At 37.6% G+C, this 7,973-nt stretch overlaps 1 non-coding gene across 1 annotated transcript; it reads right to left on the reverse strand.

Annotated features, from left to right (window-relative positions):
* Positions 1-446: 446 nt before the first annotated feature.
* Positions 447-519, reverse strand: TRNAM-CAU (transfer RNA methionine (anticodon CAU)). The gene has a single exon. It is a non-coding gene; the product is annotated as a tRNA-Met (tRNA).
* Positions 520-7,973: the final 7,454 nt, after the last annotated feature.

Genomic DNA, 7,973 nt, shown 5'->3' on the forward strand with positions numbered 1-7,973 from the left:
AAAGACGACACAAATTACACAGCAGTAATCGTACAGAAGGCTACTGTATTTGACCCAGTAAAAATGAAGAACATCTCAATATAACCCAGACTTATATTTAAATTGATAGGGTTGTTATCAAACCTTGTAAGGAGAAATAATTTGGTAGCGGTGGCATTCGAACCTACGCGCTCGAAGAGACTAATGCCTAAAACAGGCGCCTTAGACATCTCGGCTACGCCAGTCCACACGCAACCTTTTTCCACAGAAAACTCAACGATTCCTTAAATTCTGAATGAGTCCTCATCAAGTTTGTTCAGACACGTGTGCCGTATTTGCACTGATATGAGATATCTGTTTATGCATTTGAAAAGTGTCAGTGAAATAAATTGGATCCGCTTGTCCCATGTTCTTGTTGGAAAGGGGAAATATATTTACAACGGTAACTCTAAAATTTACAAAAGAAATGCCCAGAGTGAGGATTGAATTCACGACCTTGAGATTATGAGACTCACGCGCTACCGACTGCGCTACCGAGGCCACACATTTAACTAAAAATGTATTTCGTCAACATTTCTATCATCCTAGTTATGGTAATGATTGTTCAGAGATTTTTCACGACTCGAAATGTAGGGCTGTAACTACCTCCAACAAAATTTCCTATCACATATTTATATAAATAAAGCACAATTCCGATCAATACCTCCTCTTATGTTCTCTTGTGAAGTACTTTAAGTTCTTGGCAGAACATACAATTCTCTTGATGCTCTTCTCATCCATGCAATAAAATGATAAACACTCTTCTTGAGCTGCTCAATTTCACGGGGAATAACACTCTGCTACAAACTCTTGCTCGCAACCGATCATCTTCAGAGATACGTGATTCAACGTTTCTGTCGTTTCTTATACTTTATGTTACGGCTACTAATAATCTTCCAAGGTATACAGCAAGAGCAGCATATCATTGAGGAAACGTCAAATGAACATGAAATTCATGATCGATTAAATTAATCTGTTCATCTTGCCACCTCGGCTTGTGAAAATCGGCTTGTGACAGTGAATTCTGTATTTGAAGAGGTCTTTCCCAATGTAAATAGAGACAGTGGATTCAGAAAAATATGAAAATTTTACAAAAATCGAAAAATTGTAGACGTGTGAAACCATCGTAATTGTTACGTTGTAGTGAGAAGTGAATAAAACATACGAGGCCGATCACTTAGTTACGTAAGATAACTATGAAACCAATCCTTACGGGAAAAGGCAGTAGGTAATGGAATAAAGTTAAACACTATGACTTGATGTATATTTACGAAGTCTGATTTATGTATCTAATTCCAGTGCGCACTTGAATTCCAGCATCGGGTCCTCGGACAATGTTTCACCCTTCGGTATAATTGAAGTGTGCAGATTAGTAACGCTGAAAGCTAAGTGAAAAACGACACAAATTTCACAGCAGTAATCATACCGAAGATGATTGTATTTGACCCAGTGAAAATGTAGAAACCGAAACAGAACAATGAACCAGGGTCCACCACTTCTTTTCAAATAGGGCCCCTATTTGTCCTTTCCAGCACCGAAATATTATGGTTTCCTTCCACCGAAGATCTAATTCGGAACCTCTCACACCAAGCACAAGAGCTCTATAACCGAATACAGGGTGATTCAGTGAAATCGTGCAGGGATGAAATAGGAAATGGGTGATGCGCCACTGAACAGTTTGAGATGTGTAGCCGAGGGTCGGAGAAGCCAGCGTGACGAGATACACAGCCCTATTTCAATGTGGACGTCCGCCACCGTCTGGATGTTACTTTTCCTGTTGCTGGATTAAATGGACAGGATCTATTCCCTAGCATGCGAGGTCATCCGGCCCGAATCTACTCGATTTTTCTGTAGAGAATATCTTAAATCACTTGTTTATGAGACCCCAATTGGCAGAGACGTGGAATTAGTTGCCAGGATTGTCGCCACTTGTGATTCGTAAGACGCCAGGGATATTTTAAAGAATCTTGTATACTTGCATTCTGGTTGGTCGTTTTCATTTTTAACAACTGTTGTGAGGTGCATAATTGTACGTTGTTAACATCTGTTTGTCAAAGCTTTGAAACTAGTTTCAAAAGTCAAGCATGTAACTCATACGCGTAAAACAATGCCAACTAATGTCGCTACTCATTGTACGTCAGCAATTTCCATACATGCCACTGGTTTGTCATTCCTATGGGCCATAGTACATGCTAGAGCTCGACATGTTTCAGCCCATATCTTCGACCCTAGATTCCGTATCTCGGGTTGTTCAGTGGTGCATGGCCTATTTTATGTTTAATTTTTTCACGCCTTTATTGAATCACCCTGTATATGGAGCCGTGGGTTCGACGTTTGATTCCCAGCGGGGTGGAGATTTCAATTTAAACTGCAGGCAGGCACGTATCTAGAAATATATTCCGAGGGGATCCGAACCAAGTGTATACTAATAATAATTTAAATTACAATAATTAAATATAATTATAATTAAATGTGTACTGCAAATTAATTGATATTGTATTTATATTACATGAATTGGTAAAATGACGGTGTAAGAATAGAGATATAACAACACGTATTCATTATCTAGCTTACATATAGTTTAGATCGCCAAAATTAAGGAAATTAATGTAAAATAGATAAAGGATTGAATATTTATTGAATAGCAAGAATTAATGTTAGATCCAGTTCAGTTGGTGTAGACTAAATTTAAAGTTCCGGGTTAATATTTTATGCACATTATATTGTAAGTAGTGTTGTGCATAATTCTTCTTTGGTACTGTTATCCAAAGTCCTATGATCCCAATATTATCCTTGCCTTCCATTAAGTTCGGCGAAAATAAATAACCCTCGACTAAACAAGTATATTTTATTATTTAATTTTAGTACTTGGTAAGTCGTTTATTTGGCGGGGAGTGGGGATTCGGACACCTGGGCCCATCCCCCACCCTAAATACGTCCTTGACTGCAGGTCCAATTAGACTTCATGAGCATAATGTGTGTGTGTGTGTGTGCTCCTTTGCTATCAGTCCACAGTGAGGAAACAGTTCGTTGTGTTCTATTTATATAGTATTTCTCTCAACGGGGAAGGTTGAACGAACGGCGCCAAGTTCCGTCCCACCCGAGTGATGCGAGAGCAAGAAACATCGAGCCTAGCTGGGTGAAGGTCGCTCGGTGAGGGACAGAATCGATAGACATTGGGCAAGGTCGGGAACGCAGCTGAATTCAATGTTACGAGACGCATTTGTTTTTGCCTTCCCTGCGTTACGTTGCGAACACCGGAAGTTGCCTGTTACATATTAACGCTGTAGAACAACTTCACGTAGAGTTGGGTAGGTCGTTTCGAAGAGAATACTCATAGTGTGATGTCAATATCGTAGACGAGAAAGCTATCACCAGGGCGCGAAATCGTTTAAGACTTTGTTCTGATTGATTGATTGAGTTGGTGTTTTAAGTCCACTTTGTGCACGGTACGGCTAGTCCGAACTGAACCTACAGTTTGAAATGGGATCCGAACCACTATGTGCCTCCACCGGGTATCGAACCCGGGACCCCTTGATTACAAGGCGAGTTGAAGACTTTGTGTGTGATGGTGGTAGTGCGGGGGTGGAGGATCCTAATCTACACATAGACATACACGCATGCATATGATACACGCAGGCCTATTTATAACAATAAATATAAAAGTAAATTGCTAAATATTTAAAAATACGTTATTATTAAACAAACATATAAAGGAATTAATTTGTTACTTCTATATGAATCAGATATTTATAAACTAGAAATCCATTACTAACTGATTAAAGATGCTATAAATTACAAAATGGTTAAAATAGTTTTATTATGTAAGTTTTTGTTTAGTTTTTGCTTTATATTAAATACATTAGATTTCATAGTTATATTTGAAAGAGAAAGCATACAATATTGACAAACACACTATTTTGCGTGTGTTTTCGATATTATCCTTAGTAAAGTATATATTAAGTCGAAAATAATTGCGTATCTTTTGTATAACAAAAACTCACCCCACGGAAACTTTTTATGGTGCTAGGGAATTTTGAGAGAGTGTTCATTGATTGCGGTAAATATCCCCTGTCCCCCCACTATTTCGCATCCTAGCTTTCATTCTTGGTGTCGTTCACGGTCTATATTTTGTTTTCGGCGCAGTCTCCTACGACATCATGGGTCTTGGGTTCGAATCCCGGCCTGAACGTTGGTGTTCCTTGATCAATTTCATCATATAACTCATTCCCCTCTTCGCGATTAGCCAAAAGCAGCAGAAGGTGAAGTCTCTTGTTATCAGTCCCGTAGCCAGAATTTTATTCCGGGGGTGTCAGCCCTGTGCAAACGCCATCTAAAGGCGAATAAGTGGGGGGGGGTATAGAAGCCGTGAAGATGAATTTCTCAGTATATTACGACTTATTATACAAGATGTTTAATCCTTGTAATAAAATAAAATTAATTACCACTACACAATTAAATTAGAGTATTTCGAAGGGCTTTAACCCCCTGAACCCTCCCACTGTTTACTTGCCTGTCTGTCACGGCTCATTTCTGAAGGTAATAATAACTCAAAAATCGCAAAGAGGTACTGAAGCACTATGTTTCACCCATGGTTTGATTTTTTATTTAGCGTCGCTGGGTGATCCCGAGAGCCCTCGTGCAAGGACATTAACTGTGATCATCCACACATGCCCACCTAAAAGTAACAGCTATTAAAACAAATTAATTCCGTAGGATTTCGCTGGTGTTGAAGTTATTCATATAAAATTTTCCTGCACTACGAATTTGATTCACACACATTTCGCGGAAGACCGAAATTTATGTTGTCTGAGCATCATTCCTAAACAGGGATTCTAGGAACTTTTTCTTATTAGTGACGACCGCAAGAAAAACCCAAAGGACGTAAACGGACGAGGTGCGTGATTCCTTCTACGAATATGTCACAATTCGCTTTTTGTTTCACCTTCATTCAGATGCATAAAAGGACTACATAAAAGCTCTAAACCAGCACTGTTCATTGAAAAACCTTACCCCCTCATTCAAAAACTTTTTGACCCTGCAACACACTATGTCTTGAGATATGAACATACGTAGGTTCAGGTAGAGAATCTGTATTTATATTTGGTTGTATATGCGCTTGCATTAGGCATGTATGTGAAAGAGCGATGGCGATCCCCCCGATCACAGGCACACACTCCTTACAGCCCCTCACATCAGATAAGAAAAAGTACAAAAGTACTTTTTGCCCTCAAATATGCATGTTTTGTGGTATATAACGATAAAATACATTTGACTGCTCCTTAAAACACCCCCATCCCTTTCTGCCTCCATATATATATTTTTCTAGCGGCGCCACTGTCTGATTTCACACATATAATTTCATTTTAGTCACAATAATATCTGTTAATTGTTGCATGAACACCATAAATTCAAATTTGAGCAATTTCTTTTAGGAAACAACACTATTTTTGGGGGAAAATGTGCCTTGTTTGCCCCCTCCCCTGGGAAAAAAAATACCTTCCTTGCCCCTCCCTGGAAAAAATCCTGCGGATGTCCATGCATATAGTATAAGTAACTGTCTAGATGTGAAGGATTAATGTCACCCCACGTGGATAATATGTCAATATTAGTTTCCTTTCATGGGACAGGGAATAAGTTTAATCCTCATACTAAAGATAGGCCCAAGTACACATATCATATGGTATGTTACATTTGAGTTCATCCATGGATCTAACAGTTTGAATTGTTTCTAGTTTCAGTTCGAAGGAATTCATGTACAACAAATGCATCAGATTATGAAATACATTATTCATCTTCCTTATGAAACAGAAATACATCGAATATGTCAACACAGTGTGTGTGTGTATTAGCTGTGGTGTCTAGTGTGTTTGTCTTGTGTAGTAGTTGTGGTGTGCTTGTATGTGGGTTTGTCTTGTGTAGTAGGTGTGCTGTCTAGTGTGTTTGTCTTGTGTGGTGGTTGTGCTGTCTAGTGTGTTTCTGTTTGTCTTGTGTAGTATCGGTGATGTGTGTGTATGTGTCTTGTGTTGTGGTTGTGCTGTCTGGTATGTTTGTGTAGTAGTTGTGCTGTCTAATTTGTTTGTGTTTGTCTTGTGTAGTAGTTGTGGTGTGTAGTTTGTTTATGTTTATATTGTGTAGTATTTGTGGTGTGTTTGTGTTTATATTGTGTTATAGTTATGATGTTTCTGTGTGTCTTGTGTAGTAGTTGTGCTGTCTAATGTGTTTGTGTTCGTCTTGTGTAGTAATTGTGCTGCCTAATGTGTTTGTGTTTGTCTTGTGTAGTAGTTCCTCCATGCATATTGGGGGTTAGGCGTAGAGCTGACAACTCTGCACTGTAAAAAAATGTCAAGAAACAGCAATATAAGGCCATGGATGTTCCCAAGGTAAAATATTCCGGAGGTAAAATAGTCCCCCGTTCGGATCTCCGGGTGGGGACTACTTTGGGAGGTCCCTGGACTAAGGATAAGATCTACGTTAGGAATAAGGATATTAAAGTAGGCACCTGGAATGTTCTGAGCCTTTACCGGCCTGGGGCATTTCAGTGTACAGTTAATGAGATAGTTAGGTATAAATTAGATGTTGTAGCTGTCCAGGAAGTTAGGTGGCCAGGAGAAGGGAATTGTAAAACTAAAAATTATACTTTTTTCTATGGTGGTACTGAAAATCATAATTTTGGAACAGGCTTTTTCATAAATAATAGAATTATCGCGGCTCTTAAAACAGTAGAATTTATTAATGATAGGATATCATATGCAGTTTTACAGAGTAGGTGGTGTAAAATTATTTTAATAAACATCCATGCACCAACGGAAGATAAAGATGATAATACTAAAGATGATTTTTATACAGAGTTAGAACAGGTCTTTGATAAATTTTCTCAGTATGATATGAAAATTCTGTTAGGTGACTGTAATGCACAGATTGGCAAAGAAGAGACATTTAAACCCACGATTGGTAAAGAAAGTCTTCATGAATTAAGTAATGATAATGGTATAAGATTGATTACTTTTGCAACCTCAAAGAATTTAATTGTGAAAAGTACCACTTTTAAACATAAAGATATCCATAAATATACCTGGTCTTCTCCAGATGGTAGAACTCATAATCAGATAGATCATATTCTCATTGATAAGAGAAGGCATACTAGTATAATTGACGTTCGTACACATAGAGGTGCTGACTGTGCCAGTGACCATTATTTAGTAATTGCTAAATTAAGAGAAAGAATCTCAGTGATAAATCATAAGCAACAAAATCTAAAAGTTCTAAAATTTGATACAGGAAAGTTTACTGATGAAAGAATTAAGAAAGATTACCAAATTAAACTGTCAAATAGATTTGATGTTTTGCAGGATTTAAATGATGATGAAAATATAAATGAAACAGACGTAAATAAGAATTGGGAGCACATACGCAATGCAATAGAATCAGCAGCTAAAGAAAGTATAGGATATCATAAACCGAGAAAAAGTAAGCCATGGTTTGATAATGAATGTCATAATCTAATAGAAATAAGAAATCAGGCTAGACTTAGGTGGTTAAATAACTCTGATGATACAAATCTAAACAATTATAATATAATAAAGCGAGAAGTTAACCACACGTTTAGAAGTAAAAAAAGAGATTACTTGAAAAGCAAAATTAACGAAATTGAAACAAACAGCAAAAATAAAAATATCAGAGATTTATATAAAGGTGTAAATGAGTTTAGAAAGGGGTGGCAACCTAAAGTAAACTTGATAAAAGATAAAGACGGTGATTTTCTAGCTGACCCAACCGATATTCTAAATAGATGGAAGAACTAATTTAATGATCTTTTAAATGTCCGTGTAGGAGATAAATCAGAAGTAAATGAAGTCCACACAGCAGAACCTTTAGTTCCAGAACCTAACTTGACTGAAGTTAAAGATGCTATTAAAAGGCTAAAGAATAACAAAGCACCTGGCATTGATTTA

This window comes from Lepisma saccharinum, chromosome 3 (genome assembly GCF_977018435.1).
Source record: "Lepisma saccharinum chromosome 3, izLepSacc3.1, whole genome shotgun sequence".
NCBI lineage: Eukaryota > Metazoa > Arthropoda > Insecta > Zygentoma > Lepismatidae > Lepisma > Lepisma saccharinum.